Source organism: Conger conger, chromosome 15 (genome assembly GCF_963514075.1).
Source record: "Conger conger chromosome 15, fConCon1.1, whole genome shotgun sequence".
Taxonomy (NCBI): domain Eukaryota; kingdom Metazoa; phylum Chordata; class Actinopteri; order Anguilliformes; family Congridae; genus Conger; species Conger conger.
The window spans coordinates 31,152,037-31,169,818 of NC_083774.1; the positions used below are offsets into that span (position 1 = coordinate 31,152,037).

Consider the following 17,782-nt stretch of genomic DNA (forward strand, 5'->3'; position numbering starts at 1 on the left):
GGTAACCATACCTTCTTTTTCATAATACGTTTTAGGATAATGAAACATTTTTATATGTTTTTACAAAGTTGAACACAAAGGGCATTTTGGGTAATGCTAAATGTTCACCGTCGCCCCCAAGTGTTCCAGGCAAGAAACAGCAGATGTGAGGGTTCCGTCTGTGGGTGGAACCACAGGGGCTTTCCCAATTCCACTTTTGAAAAGAAAAGGCCATTTCCAAACAATTCAGAGATATCTTTTGCCAAAACTGACACCCGATCATCGAAAAGGGATAAATGCAACCCGCCTTTCTTGGAAAAAGCACGTGCGACATCACGCGACATCTCCAAACCAACAATCGTTTCAACAGCAAACAAATACACACAACGCTCTTTCTTTTGAACAAAAACACCAGTCCCGGATGAGACTGTCAAAAATTGCCAAGCCCGCTAATATTTCAAGCAGTCTCGGCGGGGTATTGGGTTAAGTTTTCAACCAGCAATAATCACGCCTCGGATAAACCTCATAGGCTACGATACTGCCACTGCGCAAAGATAAAGTTGACCAAATTCGACCTGAAGGACCCAGCCAAAAACATCGACTTTTCCAAAACGGGAAGTTTTGGCGACATATTTCCATTTTACCGAATTGCTAAGTCTTGCCAAAAATGCATACATTTCCATTTAAGCTGTGACCCGGATTTGGTAACCATACGTTCTTTTTCATAATACGTTTTAGGATAATGAAACATTTTTATATGTTTTTACAAAGTTGAACACAAAGGGCATTTTGGGTAATGCTAAATGTTCACCGTCGCCCCCAAGTGTTCCAGGCAAGAAACAGCAGATGTGAGGGTTCCGTCTGTGGGTGGAACCACAGGGGCTTTCCCAATTCCACTTTTGAAAAGAAAAGGCCATTTCCAAACAATTCAGAGATATCTTTTGCCAAAACTGACACCCGATCATCGAAAAGGGATAAATGCAACCCGCCTTTCTTGGAAAAAGCACGTGCGACATCACGCGACATCTCCAAACCAACAATCGTTTCAACAGCAAACAAATACACACAACGCTCTTTCTTTTGAACAAAAACACCAGTCCCGGATGAGACTGTCAAAAATTGCCAAGCCCGCTAATATTTCAAGCAGTCTCGGCGGGGTATTGGGTTAAGTTTTCAACCAGCAATAATCACGCCTCGGATACACCTCATAGGCTACGATACTGCCACTGCGCAAAGATAAAGTTGACCAAATTCGACCTGAAGGACCCAGCCAAAAACATCGACTTTTCCAAAACGGGAAGTTTTGGCGACATATTTCCATTTTACCGAATTGCTAAGTCTTGCCAAAAATGCATACATTTCCATTTAAGCTGTGACCCGGATTTGGTAACCATACGTTCTTTTTCATAATACGTTTTAGGATAATGAAACATTTTTATATGTTTTTACAAAGTTGAACACAAAGGGCATTTTGGGTAATGCTAAATGTTCACCGTCGCCCCCAAGTGTTCCAGGCAAGAAACAGCAGATGTGAGGGTTCCGTCTGTGGGTGGAACCACAGGGGCTTTCCCAATTCCACTTTTGAAAAGAAAAGGCCATTTCCAAACAATTCAGAGATATCTTTTGCCAAAACTGACACCCGATCATCGAAAAGGGATAAATGCAACCCGCCTTTCTTGGAAAAAGCACGTGCGACATCACGCGACATCTCCAAACCAACAATCGTTTCAACAGCAAACAAATACACACAACGCTCTTTCTTTTGAACAAAAACACCAGTCCCGGATGAGACTGTCAAAAATTGCCAAGCCCGCTAATATTTCAAGCAGTCTCGGCGGGGTATTGGGTTAAGTTTTCAACCAGCAATAATCACGCCTCGGATAAACCTCATAGGCTACGATACTGCCACTGCGCAAAGATAAAGTTGACCAAATTCGACCTGAAGGACCCAGCCAAAAACATCGACTTTTCCAAAACGGGAAGTTTTGGCGACATATTTCCATTTTACCGAATTGCTAAGTCTTGCCAAAAATGCATACATTTCCATTTAAGCTGTGACCCGGATTTGGTAACCATACGTTCTTTTTCATAATACGTTTTAGGATAATGAAACATTTTTATATGTTTTTACAAAGTTGAACACAAAGGGCATTTTGGGTAATGCTAAATGTTCACCGTCGCCCCCAAGTGTTCCAGGCAAGAAACAGCAGATGTGAGGGTTCCGTCTGTGGGTGGAACCACAGGGGCTTTCCCAATTCCACTTTTGAAAAGAAAAGGCCATTTCCAAACAATTCAGAGATATCTTTTGCCAAAACTGACACCCGATCATCGAAAAGGGATAAATGCAACCCGCCTTTCTTGGAAAAAGCACGTGCGACATCACCAAACCAACAATCGTTTCAACAGCAAACAAATACACACAACGCTCTTTCTTTTGAACAAAAACACCAGTCCCGGATGAGACTGTCAAAAATTGCCAAGCCCGCTAATATTTCAAGCAGTCTCGGCGGGGTATTGGGTTAAGTTTTCAACCAGCAATAATCACGCCTCGGATACACCTCATAGGCTACGATACTGCCACTGCGCAAAGATAAAGTTGACCAAATTCGACCTGAAGGACCCAGCCAAAAACATCGACTTTTCCAAAACGGGAAGTTTTGGCGACATATTTCCATTTTACCGAATTGCTAAGTCTTGCCAAAAATGCATACATTTCCATTTAAGCTGTGACCCGGATTTGGTAACCATACGTTCTTTTTCATAATACGTTTTAGGATAATGAAACATTTTTATATGTTTTTACAAAGTTGAACACAAAGGGCATTTTGGGTAATGCTAAATGTTCACCGTCGCCCCCAAGTGTTCCAGGCAAGAAACAGCAGATGTGAGGGTTCCGTCTGTGGGTGGAACCACAGGGGCTTTCCCAATTCCACTTTTGAAAAGAAAAGGCCATTTCCAAACAATTCAGAGATATCTTTTGCCAAAACTGACACCCGATCATCGAAAAGGGATAAATGCAACCCGCCTTTCTTGGAAAAAGCACGTGCGACATCACGCGACATCTCCAAACCAACAATCGTTTCAACAGCAAACAAATACACACAACGCTCTTTCTTTTGAACAAAAACACCAGTCCCGGATGAGACTGTCAAAAATTGCCAAGCCCGCTAATATTTCAAGCAGTCTCGGCGGGGTATTGGGTTAAGTTTTCAACCAGCAATAATCACGCCTCGGATACACCTCATAGGCTACGATACTGCCACTGCGCAAAGATAAAGTTGACCAAATTCGACCTGAAGGACCCAGCCAAAAACATCGACTTTTCCAAAACGGGAAGTTTTGGCGACATATTTCCATTTTACCGAATTGCTAAGTCTTGCCAAAAATGCATACATTTCCATTTAAGCTGTGACCCGGATTTGGTAACCATACGTTCTTTTTCATAATACGTTTTAGGATAATGAAACATTTTTATATGTTTTTACAAAGTTGAACACAAAGGGCATTTTGGGTAATGCTAAATGTTCACCGTCGCCCCCAAGTGTTCCAGGCAAGAAACAGCAGATGTGAGGGTTCCGTCTGTGGGTGGAACCACAGGGGCTTTCCCAATTCCACTTTTGAAAAGAAAAGGCCATTTCCAAACAATTCAGAGATATCTTTTGCCAAAACTGACACCCGATCATCGAAAAGGGATAAATGCAACCCGCCTTTCTTGGAAAAAGCACGTGCGACATCACGCGACATCTCCAAACCAACAATCGTTTCAACAGCAAACAAATACACACAACGCTCTTTCTTTTGAACAAAAACACCAGTCCCGGATGAGACTGTCAAAAATTGCCAAGCCCGCTAATATTTCAAGCAGTCTCGGCGGGGTATTGGGTTAAGTTTTCAACCAGCAATAATCACGCCTCGGATAAACCTCATAGGCTACGATACTGCCACTGCGCAAAGATAAAGTTGACCAAATTCGACCTGAAGGACCCAGCCAAAAACATCGACTTTTCCAAAACGGGAAGTTTTGGCGACATATTTCCATTTTACCGAATTGCTAAGTCTTGCCAAAAATGCATACATTTCCATTTAAGCTGTGACCCGGATTTGGTAACCATACGTTCTTTTTCATAATACGTTTTAGGATAATGAAACATTTTTATATGTTTTTACAAAGTTGAACACAAAGGGCATTTTGGGTAATGCTAAATGTTCACCGTCGCCCCCAAGTGTTCCAGGCAAGAAACAGCAGATGTGAGGGTTCCGTCTGTGGGTGGAACCACAGGGGCTTTCCCAATTCCACTTTTGAAAAGAAAAGGCCATTTCCAAACAATTCAGAGATATCTTTTGCCAAAACTGACACCCGATCATCGAAAAGGGATAAATGCAACCCGCCTTTCTTGGAAAAAACACGTGCGACATCACCAAACCAACAATCGTTTCAACAGCAAACAAATACACACAACGCTCTTTCTTTTGAACAAAAACACCAGTCCCGGATGAGACTGTCAAAAATTGCCAAGCCCGCTAATATTTCAAGCAGTCTCGGCGGGGTATTGGGTTAAGTTTTCAACCAGCAATAATCACGCCTCGGATACACCTCATAGGCTACGATACTGCCACTGCGCAAAGATAAAGTTGACCAAATTCGACCTGAAGGACCCAGCCAAAAACATCGACTTTTCCAAAACGGGAAGTTTTGGCGACATATTTCCATTTTACCGAATTGCTAAGTCTTGCCAAAAATGCATACATTTCCATTTAAGCTGTGACCCGGATTTGGTAACCATACGTTCTTTTTCATAATACGTTTTAGGATAATGAAACATTTTTATATGTTTTTACAAAGTTGAACACAAAGGGCATTTTGGGTAATGCTAAATGTTCACCGTCGCCCCCAAGTGTTCCAGGCAAGAAACAGCAGATGTGAGGGTTCCGTCTGTGGGTGGAACCACAGGGGCTTTCCCAATTCCACTTTTGAAAAGAAAAGGCCATTTCCAAACAATTCAGAGATATCTTTTGCCAAAACTGACACCCGATCATCGAAAAGGGATAAATGCAACCCGCCTTTCTTGGAAAAAGCACGTGCGACATCACGCGACATCTCCAAACCAACAATCGTTTCAACAGCAAACAAATACACACAACGCTCTTTCTTTTGAACAAAAACACCAGTCCCGGATGAGACTGTCAAAAATTGCCAAGCCCGCTAATATTTCAAGCAGTCTCGGCGGGGTATTGGGTTAAGTTTTCAACCAGCAATAATCACGCCTCGGATACACCTCATAGGCTACGATACTGCCACTGCGCAAAGATAAAGTTGACCAAATTCGACCTGAAGGACCCAGCCAAAAACATCGACTTTTCCAAAACGGGAAGTTTTGGCGACATATTTCCATTTTACCGAATTGCTAAGTCTTGCCAAAAATGCATACATTTCCATTTAAGCTGTGACCCGGATTTGGTAACCATACGTTCTTTTTCATAATACGTTTTAGGATAATGAAACATTTTTATATGTTTTTACAAAGTTGAACACAAAGGGCATTTTGGGTAATGCTAAATGTTCACCGTCGCCCCCAAGTGTTCCAGGCAAGAAACAGCAGATGTGAGGGTTCCGTCTGTGGGTGGAACCACAGGGGCTTTCCCAATTCCACTTTTGAAAAGAAAAGGCCATTTCCAAACAATTCAGAGATATCTTTTGCCAAAACTGACACCCGATCATCGAAAAGGGATAAATGCAACCCGCCTTTCTTGGAAAAAGCACGTGCGACATCACGCGACATCTCCAAACCAACAATCGTTTCAACAGCAAACAAATACACACAACGCTCTTTCTTTTGAACAAAAACACCAGTCCCGGATGAGACTGTCAAAAATTGCCAAGCCCGCTAATATTTCAAGCAGTCTCGGCGGGGTATTGGGTTAAGTTTTCAACCAGCAATAATCACGCCTCGGATAAACCTCATAGGCTACGATACTGCCACTGCGCAAAGATAAAGTTGACCAAATTCGACCTGAAGGACCCAGCCAAAAACATCGACTTTTCCAAAACGGGAAGTTTTGGCGACATATTTCCATTTTACCGAATTGCTAAGTCTTGCCAAAAATTCATACATTTCCATTTAAGCTGTGACCCGGATTTGGTAACCATACGTTCTTTTTCATAATACGTTTTAGGATAATGAAACATTTTTATATGTTTTTACAAAGTTGAACACAAAGGGCATTTTGGGTAATGCTAAATGTTCACCGTCGCCCCCAAGTGTTCCAGGCAAGAAACAGCAGATGTGAGGGTTCCGTCTGTGGGTGGAACCACAGGGGCTTTCCCAATTCCACTTTTGAAAAGAAAAGGCCATTTCCAAACAATTCAGAGATATCTTTTGCCAAAACTGACACCCGATCATCGAAAAGGGATAAATGCAACCCGCCTTTCTTGGAAAAAGCACGTGCGACATCACCAAACCAACAATCGTTTCAACAGCAAACAAATACACACAACGCTCTTTCTTTTGAACAAAAACACCAGTCCCAGATGAGACTGTCAAAAATTGCCAAGCCCGCTAATATTTCAAGCAGTCTCGGCGGGGTATTGGGTTAAGTTTTCAACCAGCAATAATCACGCCTCGGATAAACCTCATAGGCTACGATACTGCCACTGCGCAAAGATAAAGTTGACCAAATTCGACCTGAAGGACCCAGCCAAAAACATCGACTTTTCCAAAACGGGAAGTTTTGGCGACATATTTCCATTTTACCGAATTGCTAAGTCTTGCCAAAAATTCATACATTTCCATTTAAGCTGTGACCCGGATTTGGTAACCATACGTTCTTTTTCATAATACGTTTTAGGATAATGAAACATTTTTATATGTTTTTACAAAGTTGAACACAAAGGGCATTTTGGGTAATGCTAAATGTTCACCGTCGCCCCCAAGTGTTCCAGGCAAGAAACAGCAGATGTGAGGGTTCCGTCTGTGGGTGGAACCACAGGGGCTTTCCCAATTCCACTTTTGAAAAGAAAAGGCCATTTCCAAACAATTCAGAGATATCTTTTGCCAAAACTGACACCCGATCATCGAAAAGGGATAAATGCAACCCGCCTTTCTTGGAAAAAGCACGTGCCACATCACGCGACATCTCCAAACCAACAATCGTTTCAACAGCAAACAAATACACACAACGCTCTTTCTTTTGAACAAAAACACCAGTCCCGGATGAGACTGTCAAAAATTGCCAAGCCCGCTAATATTTCAAGCAGTCTCGGCGGGGTATTGGGTTAAGTTTTCAACCAGCAATAATCACGCCTCGGATAAACCTCATAGGCTACGATACTGCCACTGCGCAAAGATAAAGTTGACCAAATTCGACCTGAAGGACCCAGCCAAAAACATCGACTTTTCCAAAACGGGAAGTTTTGGCGACATATTTCCATTTTACCGAATTGCTAAGTCTTGCCAAAAATTCATACATTTCCATTTAAGCTGTGACCCGGATTTGGTAACCATACGTTCTTTTTCATAATACGTTTTAGGATAATGAAACATTTTTATATGTTTTTACAAAGTTGAACACAAAGGGCATTTTGGGTAATGCTAAATGTTCACCGTCGCCCCCAAGTGTTCCAGGCAAGAAACAGCAGATGTGAGGGTTCCGTCTGTGGGTGGAACCACAGGGGCTTTCCCAATTCCACTTTTGAAAAGAAAAGGCCATTTCCAAACAATTCAGAGATATCTTTTGCCAAAACTGACACCCGATCATCGAAAAGGGATAAATGCAACCCGCCTTTCTTGGAAAAAGCACGTGCGACATCACGCGACATCTCCAAACCAACAATCGTTTCAACAGCAAACAAATACACACAACGCTCTTTCTTTTGAACAAAAACACCAGTCCCGGATGAGACTGTCAAAAATTGCCAAGCCCGCTAATATTTCAAGCAGTCTCGGCGGGGTATTGGGTTAAGTTTTCAACCAGCAATAATCACGCCTCGGATAAACCTCATAGGCTACGATACTGCCACTGCGCAAAGATAAAGTTGACCAAATTCGACCTGAAGGACCCAGCCAAAAACATCGACTTTTCCAAAACGGGAAGTTTTGGCGACATATTTCCATTTTACCGAATTGCTAAGTCTTGCCAAAAATTCATACATTTCCATTTAAGCTGTGACCCGGATTTGGTAACCATACGTTCTTTTTCATAATACGTTTTAGGATAATGAAACATTTTTATATGTTTTTACAAAGTTGAACACAAAGGGCATTTTGGGTAATGCTAAATGTTCACCGTCGCCCCCAAGTGTTCCAGGCAAGAAACAGCAGATGTGAGGGTTCCGTCTGTGGGTGGAACCACAGGGGCTTTCCCAATTCCACTTTTGAAAAGAAAAGGCCATTTCCAAACAATTCAGAGATATCTTTTGCCAAAACTGACACCCGATCATCGAAAAGGGATAAATGCAACCCGCCTTTCTTGGAAAAAGCACGTGCCACATCACGCGACATCTCCAAACCAACAATCGTTTCAACAGCAAACAAATACACACAACGCTCTTTCTTTTGAACAAAAACACCAGTCCCGGATGAGACTGTCAAAAATTGCCAAGCCCGCTAATATTTCAAGCAGTCTCGGCGGGGTATTGGGTTAAGTTTTCAACCAGCAATAATCACGCCTCGGATAAACCTCATAGGCTACGATACTGCCACTGCGCAAAGATAAAGTTGACCAAATTCGACCTGAAGGACCCAGCCAAAAACATCGACTTTTCCAAAACGGGAAGTTTTGGCGACATATTTCCATTTTACCGAATTGCTAAGTCTTGCCAAAAATTCATACATTTCCATTTAAGCTGTGACCCGGATTTGGTAACCATACCTTCTTTTTCATAATACGTTTTAGGATAATGAAACATTTTTATATGTTTTTACAAAGTTGAACACAAAGGGCATTTTGGGTAATGCTAAATGTTCACCGTCGCCCCCAAGTGTTCCAGGCAAGAAACAGCAGATGTGAGGGTTCCGTCTGTGGGTGGAACCACAGGGGCTTTCCCAATTCCACTTTTGAAAAGAAAAGGCCATTTCCAAACAATTCAGAGATATCTTTTGCCAAAACTGACACCCGATCATCGAAAAGGGATAAATGCAACCCGCCTTTCTTGGAAAAAGCACGTGCCACATCACGCGACATCTCCAAACCAACAATCGTTTCAACAGCAAACAAATACACACAACGCTCTTTCTTTTGAACAAAAACACCAGTCCCGGATGAGACTGTCAAAAATTGCCAAGCCCGCTAATATTTCAAGCAGTCTCGGCGGGGTATTGGGTTAAGTTTTCAACCAGCAATAATCACGCCTCGGATAAACCTCATAGGCTACGATACTGCCACTGCGCAAAGATAAAGTTGACCAAATTCGACCTGAAGGACCCAGCCAAAAACATCGACTTTTCCAAAACGGGAAGTTTTGGCGACATATTTCCATTTTACCGAATTGCTAAGTCTTGCCAAAAATGCATACATTTCCATTTAAGCTGTGACCCGGATTTGGTAACCATACGTTCTTTTTCATAATACGTTTTAGGATAATGAAACATTTTTATATGTTTTTACAAAGTTGAACACAAAGGGCATTTTGGGTAATGCTAAATGTTCACCGTCGCCCCCAAGTGTTCCAGGCAAGAAACAGCAGATGTGAGGGTTCCGTCTGTGGGTGGAACCACAGGGGCTTTCCCAATTCCACTTTTGAAAAGAAAAGGCCATTTCCAAACAATTCAGAGATATCTTTTGCCAAAACTGACACCCGATCATCGAAAAGGGATAAATGCAACCCGCCTTTCTTGGAAAAAGCACGTGCGACATCACGCGACATCTCCAAACCAACAATCGTTTCAACAGCAAACAAATACACACAACGCTCTTTCTTTTGAACAAAAACACCAGTCCCGGATGAGACTGTCAAAAATTGCCAAGCCCGCTAATATTTCAAGCAGTCTCGGCGGGGTATTGGGTTAAGTTTTCAACCAGCAATAATCACGCCTCGGATAAACCTCATAGGCTACGATACTGCCACTGCGCAAAGATAAAGTTGACCAAATTCGACCTGAAGGACCCAGCCAAAAACATCGACTTTTCCAAAACGGGAAGTTTTGGCGACATATTTCCATTTTACCGAATTGCTAAGTCTTGCCAAAAATGCATACATTTCCATTTAAGCTGTGACCCGGATTTGGTAACCATACGTTCTTTTTCATAATACGTTTTAGGATAATGAAACATTTTTATATGTTTTTACAAAGTTGAACACAAAGGGCATTTTGGGTAATGCTAAATGTTCACCGTCGCCCCCAAGTGTTCCAGGCAAGAAACAGCAGATGTGAGGGTTCCGTCTGTGGGTGGAACCACAGGGGCTTTCCCAATTCCACTTTTGAAAAGAAAAGGCCATTTCCAAACAATTCAGAGATATCTTTTGCCAAAACTGACACCCGATCATCGAAAAGGGATAAATGCAACCCGCCTTTCTTGGAAAAAGCACGTGCGACATCACGCGACATCTCCAAACCAACAATCGTTTCAACAGCAAACAAATACACACAACGCTCTTTCTTTTGAACAAAAACACCAGTCCCGGATGAGACTGTCAAAAATTGCCAAGCCCGCTAATATTTCAAGCAGTCTCGGCGGGGTATTGGGTTAAGTTTTCAACCAGCAATAATCACGCCTCGGATAAACCTCATAGGCTACGATACTGCCACTGCGCAAAGATAAAGTTGACCAAATTCGACCTGAAGGACCCAGCCAAAAACATCGACTTTTCCAAAACGGGAAGTTTTGGCGACATATTTCCATTTTACCGAATTGCTAAGTCTTGCCAAAAATTCATACATTTCCATTTAAGCTGTGACCCGGATTTGGTAACCATACGTTCTTTTTCATAATACGTTTTAGGATAATGAAACATTTTTATATGTTTTTACAAAGTTGAACACAAAGGGCATTTTGGGTAATGCTAAATGTTCACCGTCGCCCCCAAGTGTTCCAGGCAAGAAACAGCAGATGTGAGGGTTCCGTCTGTGGGTGGAACCACAGGGGCTTTCCCAATTCCACTTTTGAAAAGAAAAGGCCATTTCCAAACAATTCAGAGATATCTTTTGCCAAAACTGACACCCGATCATCGAAAAGGGATAAATGCAACCCGCCTTTCTTGGAAAAAGCACGTGCGACATCACCAAACCAACAATCGTTTCAACAGCAAACAAATACACACAACGCTCTTTCTTTTGAACAAAAACACCAGTCCCAGATGAGACTGTCAAAAATTGCCAAGCCCGCTAATATTTCAAGCAGTCTCGGCGGGGTATTGGGTTAAGTTTTCAACCAGCAATAATCACGCCTCGGATAAACCTCATAGGCTACGATACTGCCACTGCGCAAAGATAAAGTTGACCAAATTCGACCTGAAGGACCCAGCCAAAAACATCGACTTTTCCAAAACGGGAAGTTTTGGCGACATATTTCCATTTTACCGAATTGCTAAGTCTTGCCAAAAATTCATACATTTCCATTTAAGCTGTGACCCGGATTTGGTAACCATACGTTCTTTTTCATAATACGTTTTAGGATAATGAAACATTTTTATATGTTTTTACAAAGTTGAACACAAAGGGCATTTTGGGTAATGCTAAATGTTCACCGTCGCCCCCAAGTGTTCCAGGCAAGAAACAGCAGATGTGAGGGTTCCGTCTGTGGGTGGAACCACAGGGGCTTTCCCAATTCCACTTTTGAAAAGAAAAGGCCATTTCCAAACAATTCAGAGATATCTTTTGCCAAAACTGACACCCGATCATCGAAAAGGGATAAATGCAACCCGCCTTTCTTGGAAAAAGCACGTGCCACATCACGCGACATCTCCAAACCAACAATCGTTTCAACAGCAAACAAATACACACAACGCTCTTTCTTTTGAACAAAAACACCAGTCCCGGATGAGACTGTCAAAAATTGCCAAGCCCGCTAATATTTCAAGCAGTCTCGGCGGGGTATTGGGTTAAGTTTTCAACCAGCAATAATCACGCCTCGGATAAACCTCATAGGCTACGATACTGCCACTGCGCAAAGATAAAGTTGACCAAATTCGACCTGAAGGACCCAGCCAAAAACATCGACTTTTCCAAAACGGGAAGTTTTGGCGACATATTTCCATTTTACCGAATTGCTAAGTCTTGCCAAAAATTCATACATTTCCATTTAAGCTGTGACCCGGATTTGGTAACCATACGTTCTTTTTCATAATACGTTTTAGGATAATGAAACATTTTTATATGTTTTTACAAAGTTGAACACAAAGGGCATTTTGGGTAATGCTAAATGTTCACCGTCGCCCCCAAGTGTTCCAGGCAAGAAACAGCAGATGTGAGGGTTCCGTCTGTGGGTGGAACCACAGGGGCTTTCCCAATTCCACTTTTGAAAAGAAAAGGCCATTTCCAAACAATTCAGAGATATCTTTTGCCAAAACTGACACCCGATCATCGAAAAGGGATAAATGCAACCCGCCTTTCTTGGAAAAAGCACGTGCGACATCACGCGACATCTCCAAACCAACAATCGTTTCAACAGCAAACAAATACACACAACGCTCTTTCTTTTGAACAAAAACACCAGTCCCGGATGAGACTGTCAAAAATTGCCAAGCCCGCTAATATTTCAAGCAGTCTCGGCGGGGTATTGGGTTAAGTTTTCAACCAGCAATAATCACGCCTCGGATAAACCTCATAGGCTACGATACTGCCACTGCGCAAAGATAAAGTTGACCAAATTCGACCTGAAGGACCCAGCCAAAAACATCGACTTTTCCAAAACGGGAAGTTTTGGCGACATATTTCCATTTTACCGAATTGCTAAGTCTTGCCAAAAATTCATACATTTCCATTTAAGCTGTGACCCGGATTTGGTAACCATACGTTCTTTTTCATAATACGTTTTAGGATAATGAAACATTTTTATATGTTTTTACAAAGTTGAACACAAAGGGCATTTTGGGTAATGCTAAATGTTCACCGTCGCCCCCAAGTGTTCCAGGCAAGAAACAGCAGATGTGAGGGTTCCGTCTGTGGGTGGAACCACAGGGGCTTTCCCAATTCCACTTTTGAAAAGAAAAGGCCATTTCCAAACAATTCAGAGATATCTTTTGCCAAAACTGACACCCGATCATCGAAAAGGGATAAATGCAACCCGCCTTTCTTGGAAAAAGCACGTGCCACATCACGCGACATCTCCAAACCAACAATCGTTTCAACAGCAAACAAATACACACAACGCTCTTTCTTTTGAACAAAAACACCAGTCCCGGATGAGACTGTCAAAAATTGCCAAGCCCGCTAATATTTCAAGCAGTCTCGGCGGGGTATTGGGTTAAGTTTTCAACCAGCAATAATCACGCCTCGGATAAACCTCATAGGCTACGATACTGCCACTGCGCAAAGATAAAGTTGACCAAATTCGACCTGAAGGACCCAGCCAAAAACATCGACTTTTCCAAAACGGGAAGTTTTGGCGACATATTTCCATTTTACCGAATTGCTAAGTCTTGCCAAAAATTCATACATTTCCATTTAAGCTGTGACCCGGATTTGGTAACCATACCTTCTTTTTCATAATACGTTTTAGGATAATGAAACATTTTTATATGTTTTTACAAAGTTGAACACAAAGGGCATTTTGGGTAATGCTAAATGTTCACCGTCGCCCCCAAGTGTTCCAGGCAAGAAACAGCAGATGTGAGGGTTCCGTCTGTGGGTGGAACCACAGGGGCTTTCCCAATTCCACTTTTGAAAAGAAAAGGCCATTTCCAAACAATTCAGAGATATCTTTTGCCAAAACTGACACCCGATCATCGAAAAGGGATAAATGCAACCCGCCTTTCTTGGAAAAAGCACGTGCCACATCACGCGACATCTCCAAACCAACAATCGTTTCAACAGCAAACAAATACACACAACGCTCTTTCTTTTGAACAAAAACACCAGTCCCGGATGAGACTGTCAAAAATTGCCAAGCCCGCTAATATTTCAAGCAGTCTCGGCGGGGTATTGGGTTAAGTTTTCAACCAGCAATAATCACGCCTCGGATAAACCTCATAGGCTACGATACTGCCACTGCGCAAAGATAAAGTTGACCAAATTCGACCTGAAGGACCCAGCCAAAAACATCGACTTTTCCAAAACGGGAAGTTTTGGCGACATATTTCCATTTTACCGAATTGCTAAGTCTTGCCAAAAATTCATACATTTCCATTTAAGCTGTGACCCGGATTTGGTAACCATACGTTCTTTTTCATAATACGTTTTAGGATAATGAAACATTTTTATATGTTTTTACAAAGTTGAACACAAAGGGCATTTTGGGTAATGCTAAATGTTCACCGTCGCCCCCAAGTGTTCCAGGCAAGAAACAGCAGATGTGAGGGTTCCGTCTGTGGGTGGAACCACAGGGGCTTTCCCAATTCCACTTTTGAAAAGAAAAGGCCATTTCCAAACAATTCAGAGATATCTTTTGCCAAAACTGACACCCGATCATCGAAAAGGGATAAATGCAACCCGCCTTTCTTGGAAAAAGCACGTGCCACATCACGCGACATCTCCAAACCAACAATCGTTTCAACAGCAAACAAATACACACAACGCTCTTTCTTTTGAACAAAAACACCAGTCCCGGATGAGACTGTCAAAAATTGCCAAGCCCGCTAATATTTCAAGCAGTCTCGGCGGGGTATTGGGTTAAGTTTTCAACCAGCAATAATCACGCCTCGGATAAACCTCATAGGCTACGATACTGCCACTGCGCAAAGATAAAGTTGACCAAATTCGACCTGAAGGACCCAGCCAAAAACATCGACTTTTCCAAAACGGGAAGTTTTGGCGACATATTTCCATTTTACCGAATTGCTAAGTCTTGCCAAAAATTCATACATTTCCATTTAAGCTGTGACCCGGATTTGGTAACCATACCTTCTTTTTCATAATACGTTTTAGGATAATGAAACATTTTTATATGTTTTTACAAAGTTGAACACAAAGGGCATTTTGGGTAATGCTAAATGTTCACCGTCGCCCCCAAGTGTTCCAGGCAAGAAACAGCAGATGTGAGGGTTCCGTCTGTGGGTGGAACCACAGGGGCTTTCCCAATTCCACTTTTGAAAAGAAAAGGCCATTTCCAAACAATTCAGAGATATCTTTTGCCAAAACTGACACCCGATCATCGAAAAGGGATAAATGCAACCCGCCTTTCTTGGAAAAAGCACGTGCGACATCACGCGACATCTCCAAACCAACAATCGTTTCAACAGCAAACAAATACACACAACGCTCTTTCTTTTGAACAAAAACACCAGTCCCGGATGAGACTGTCAAAAATTGCCAAGCCCGCTAATATTTCAAGCAGTCTCGGCGGGGTATTGGGTTAAGTTTTCAACCAGCAATAATCACGCCTCGGATACACCTCATAGGCTACGATACTGCCACTGCGCAAAGATAAAGTTGACCAAATTCGACCTGAAGGACCCAGCCAAAAACATCGACTTTTCCAAAACGGGAAGTTTTGGCGACATATTTCCATTTTACCGAATTGCTAAGTCTTGCCAAAAATTCATACATTTCCATTTAAGCTGTGACCCGGATTTGGTAACCATACGTTCTTTTTCATAATACGTTTTAGGATAATGAAACATTTTTATATGTTTTTACAAAGTTGAACACAAAGGGCATTTTGGGTAATGCTAAATGTTCACCGTCGCCCCCAAGTGTTCCAGGCAAGAAACAGCAGATGTGAGGGTTCCGTCTGTGGGTGGAACCACAGGGGCTTTCCCAATTCCACTTTTGAAAAGAAAAGGCCATTTCCAAACAATTCAGAGATATCTTTTGCCAAAACTGACACCCGATCATCGAAAAGGGATAAATGCAACCCGCCTTTCTTGGAAAAAGCACGTGCCACATCACGCGACATCTCCAAACCAACAATCGTTTCAACAGCAAACAAATACACACAACGCTCTTTCTTTTGAACAAAAACACCAGTCCCGGATGAGACTGTCAAAAATTGCCAAGCCCGCTAATATTTCAAGCAGTCTCGGCGGGGTATTGGGTTAAGTTTTCAACCAGCAATAATCACGCCTCGGATAAACCTCATAGGCTACGATACTGCCACTGCGCAAAGATAAAGTTGACCAAATTCGACCTGAAGGACCCAGCCAAAAACATCGACTTTTCCAAAACGGGAAGTTTTGGCGACATATTTCCATTTTACCGAATTGCTAAGTCTTGCCAAAAATTCATACATTTCCATTTAAGCTGTGACCCGGATTTGGTAACCATACGTTCTTTTTCATAATACGTTTTAGGATAATGAAACATTTTTATATGTTTTTACAAAGTTGAACACAAAGGGCATTTTGGGTAATGCTAAATGTTCACCGTCGCCCCCAAGTGTTCCAGGCAAGAAACAGCAGATGTGAGGGTTCCGTCTGTGGGTGGAACCACAGGGGCTTTCCCAATTCCACTTTTGAAAAGAAAAGGCCATTTCCAAACAATTCAGAGATATCTTTTGCCAAAACTGACACCCGATCATCGAAAAGGGATAAATGCAACCCGCCTTTCTTGGAAAAAGCACGTGCGACATCACGCGACATCTCCAAACCAACAATCGTTTCAACAGCAAACAAATACACACAACGCTCTTTCTTTTGAACAAAAACACCAGTCCCGGATGAGACTGTCAAAAATTGCCAAGCCCGCTAATATTTCAAGCAGTCTCGGCGGGGTATTGGGTTAAGTTTTCAACCAGCAATAATCACGCCTCGGATACACCTCATAGGCTACGATACTGCCACTGCGCAAAGATAAAGTTGACCAAATTCGACCTGAAGGACCCAGCCAAAAACATCGACTTTTCCAAAACGGGAAGTTTTGGCGACATATTTCCATTTTACCGAATTGCTAAGTCTTGCCAAAAATTCATACATTTCCATTTAAGCTGTGACCCGGATTTGGTAACCATACGTTCTTTTTCATAATACGTTTTAGGATAATGAAACATTTTTATATGTTTTTACAAAGTTGAACACAAAGGGCATTTTGGGTAATGCTAAATGTTCACCGTCGCCCCCAAGTGTTCCAGGCAAGAAACAGCAGATGTGAGGGTTCCGTCTGTGGGTGGAACCACAGGGGCTTTCCCAATTCCACTTTTGAAAAGAAAAGGCCATTTCCAAACAATTCAGAGATATCTTTTGCCAAAACTGACACCCGATCATCGAAAAGGGATAAATGCAACCCGCCTTTCTTGGAAAAAGCACGTGCGACATCACGCGACATCTCCAAACCAACAATCGTTTCAACAGCAAACAAATACACACAACGCTCTTTCTTTTGAACAAAAACACCAGTCCCGGATGAGACTGTCAAAAATTGCCAAGCCCGCTAATATTTCAAGCAGTCTCGGCGGGGTATTGGGTTAAGTTTTCAACCAGCAATAATCACGCCTCGGATAAACCTCATAGGCTACGATACTGCCACTGCGCAAAGATAAAGTTGACCAAATTCGACCTGAAGGACCCAGCCAAAAACATCGACTTTTCCAAAACGGGAAGTTTTGGCGACATATTTCCATTTTACCGAATTGCTAAGTCTTGCCAAAAATTCATACATTTCCATTTAAGCTGTGACCCGGATTTGGTAACCATACCTTCTTTTTCATAATACGTTTTAGGATAATGAAACATTTTTATATGTTTTTACAAAGTTGAACACAAAGGGCATTTTGG

The 17,782-nt window shown here is 42.2% G+C and overlaps 26 non-coding genes across 26 annotated transcripts; all 26 read right to left on the reverse strand.

The window, feature by feature from the left end:
- Nucleotides 1-394: 394 nt before the first annotated feature.
- Nucleotides 395-535, reverse strand: LOC133112394 (U4 spliceosomal RNA). The gene has a single exon (XR_009705233.1). It is a non-coding gene; the product is annotated as a U4 spliceosomal RNA (small nuclear RNA).
- A 541-nt stretch (nt 536-1,076) lies between these two features.
- LOC133112610 (U4 spliceosomal RNA) lies at nt 1,077-1,217 on the reverse strand. The gene has a single exon (XR_009705438.1). It is a non-coding gene; the product is annotated as a U4 spliceosomal RNA (small nuclear RNA).
- Nucleotides 1,218-1,758: 541 nt separating this feature from the next.
- On the reverse strand, nt 1,759-1,899 carry LOC133112395 (U4 spliceosomal RNA). Its single transcript, XR_009705234.1, has one exon. It is a non-coding gene; the product is annotated as a U4 spliceosomal RNA (small nuclear RNA).
- A 531-nt stretch (nt 1,900-2,430) lies between these two features.
- On the reverse strand, nt 2,431-2,571 carry LOC133112611 (U4 spliceosomal RNA). The gene has a single exon (XR_009705439.1). It is a non-coding gene; the product is annotated as a U4 spliceosomal RNA (small nuclear RNA).
- Nucleotides 2,572-3,112: 541 nt separating this feature from the next.
- LOC133112613 (U4 spliceosomal RNA) lies at nt 3,113-3,253 on the reverse strand. The gene has a single exon (XR_009705441.1). It is a non-coding gene; the product is annotated as a U4 spliceosomal RNA (small nuclear RNA).
- A 541-nt stretch (nt 3,254-3,794) lies between these two features.
- LOC133112397 (U4 spliceosomal RNA) lies at nt 3,795-3,935 on the reverse strand. Its single transcript, XR_009705236.1, has one exon. It is a non-coding gene; the product is annotated as a U4 spliceosomal RNA (small nuclear RNA).
- A 531-nt stretch (nt 3,936-4,466) lies between these two features.
- Nucleotides 4,467-4,607, reverse strand: LOC133112614 (U4 spliceosomal RNA). Its single transcript, XR_009705442.1, has one exon. It is a non-coding gene; the product is annotated as a U4 spliceosomal RNA (small nuclear RNA).
- A 541-nt stretch (nt 4,608-5,148) lies between these two features.
- LOC133112615 (U4 spliceosomal RNA) lies at nt 5,149-5,289 on the reverse strand. Its single transcript, XR_009705443.1, has one exon. It is a non-coding gene; the product is annotated as a U4 spliceosomal RNA (small nuclear RNA).
- Nucleotides 5,290-5,830: 541 nt separating this feature from the next.
- LOC133112398 (U4 spliceosomal RNA) lies at nt 5,831-5,971 on the reverse strand. The gene has a single exon (XR_009705237.1). It is a non-coding gene; the product is annotated as a U4 spliceosomal RNA (small nuclear RNA).
- Nucleotides 5,972-6,502: 531 nt separating this feature from the next.
- Nucleotides 6,503-6,643, reverse strand: LOC133112337 (U4 spliceosomal RNA). Its single transcript, XR_009705178.1, has one exon. It is a non-coding gene; the product is annotated as a U4 spliceosomal RNA (small nuclear RNA).
- A 541-nt stretch (nt 6,644-7,184) lies between these two features.
- On the reverse strand, nt 7,185-7,325 carry LOC133112399 (U4 spliceosomal RNA). Its single transcript, XR_009705238.1, has one exon. It is a non-coding gene; the product is annotated as a U4 spliceosomal RNA (small nuclear RNA).
- Nucleotides 7,326-7,866: 541 nt separating this feature from the next.
- On the reverse strand, nt 7,867-8,007 carry LOC133112400 (U4 spliceosomal RNA). The gene has a single exon (XR_009705239.1). It is a non-coding gene; the product is annotated as a U4 spliceosomal RNA (small nuclear RNA).
- A 541-nt stretch (nt 8,008-8,548) lies between these two features.
- On the reverse strand, nt 8,549-8,689 carry LOC133112401 (U4 spliceosomal RNA). Its single transcript, XR_009705240.1, has one exon. It is a non-coding gene; the product is annotated as a U4 spliceosomal RNA (small nuclear RNA).
- A 541-nt stretch (nt 8,690-9,230) lies between these two features.
- On the reverse strand, nt 9,231-9,371 carry LOC133112403 (U4 spliceosomal RNA). The gene has a single exon (XR_009705242.1). It is a non-coding gene; the product is annotated as a U4 spliceosomal RNA (small nuclear RNA).
- A 541-nt stretch (nt 9,372-9,912) lies between these two features.
- On the reverse strand, nt 9,913-10,053 carry LOC133112404 (U4 spliceosomal RNA). Its single transcript, XR_009705243.1, has one exon. It is a non-coding gene; the product is annotated as a U4 spliceosomal RNA (small nuclear RNA).
- Nucleotides 10,054-10,594: 541 nt separating this feature from the next.
- On the reverse strand, nt 10,595-10,735 carry LOC133112405 (U4 spliceosomal RNA). The gene has a single exon (XR_009705244.1). It is a non-coding gene; the product is annotated as a U4 spliceosomal RNA (small nuclear RNA).
- Nucleotides 10,736-11,266: 531 nt separating this feature from the next.
- Nucleotides 11,267-11,407, reverse strand: LOC133112338 (U4 spliceosomal RNA). Its single transcript, XR_009705179.1, has one exon. It is a non-coding gene; the product is annotated as a U4 spliceosomal RNA (small nuclear RNA).
- A 541-nt stretch (nt 11,408-11,948) lies between these two features.
- Nucleotides 11,949-12,089, reverse strand: LOC133112406 (U4 spliceosomal RNA). Its single transcript, XR_009705245.1, has one exon. It is a non-coding gene; the product is annotated as a U4 spliceosomal RNA (small nuclear RNA).
- A 541-nt stretch (nt 12,090-12,630) lies between these two features.
- On the reverse strand, nt 12,631-12,771 carry LOC133112407 (U4 spliceosomal RNA). The gene has a single exon (XR_009705246.1). It is a non-coding gene; the product is annotated as a U4 spliceosomal RNA (small nuclear RNA).
- A 541-nt stretch (nt 12,772-13,312) lies between these two features.
- LOC133112408 (U4 spliceosomal RNA) lies at nt 13,313-13,453 on the reverse strand. Its single transcript, XR_009705247.1, has one exon. It is a non-coding gene; the product is annotated as a U4 spliceosomal RNA (small nuclear RNA).
- Nucleotides 13,454-13,994: 541 nt separating this feature from the next.
- On the reverse strand, nt 13,995-14,135 carry LOC133112409 (U4 spliceosomal RNA). Its single transcript, XR_009705248.1, has one exon. It is a non-coding gene; the product is annotated as a U4 spliceosomal RNA (small nuclear RNA).
- A 541-nt stretch (nt 14,136-14,676) lies between these two features.
- On the reverse strand, nt 14,677-14,817 carry LOC133112410 (U4 spliceosomal RNA). Its single transcript, XR_009705249.1, has one exon. It is a non-coding gene; the product is annotated as a U4 spliceosomal RNA (small nuclear RNA).
- A 541-nt stretch (nt 14,818-15,358) lies between these two features.
- LOC133112616 (U4 spliceosomal RNA) lies at nt 15,359-15,499 on the reverse strand. Its single transcript, XR_009705444.1, has one exon. It is a non-coding gene; the product is annotated as a U4 spliceosomal RNA (small nuclear RNA).
- Nucleotides 15,500-16,040: 541 nt separating this feature from the next.
- On the reverse strand, nt 16,041-16,181 carry LOC133112411 (U4 spliceosomal RNA). The gene has a single exon (XR_009705250.1). It is a non-coding gene; the product is annotated as a U4 spliceosomal RNA (small nuclear RNA).
- A 541-nt stretch (nt 16,182-16,722) lies between these two features.
- On the reverse strand, nt 16,723-16,863 carry LOC133112617 (U4 spliceosomal RNA). Its single transcript, XR_009705445.1, has one exon. It is a non-coding gene; the product is annotated as a U4 spliceosomal RNA (small nuclear RNA).
- A 541-nt stretch (nt 16,864-17,404) lies between these two features.
- Nucleotides 17,405-17,545, reverse strand: LOC133112412 (U4 spliceosomal RNA). The gene has a single exon (XR_009705251.1). It is a non-coding gene; the product is annotated as a U4 spliceosomal RNA (small nuclear RNA).
- Between the last annotated feature and the right edge of the window lie 237 nt (nt 17,546-17,782).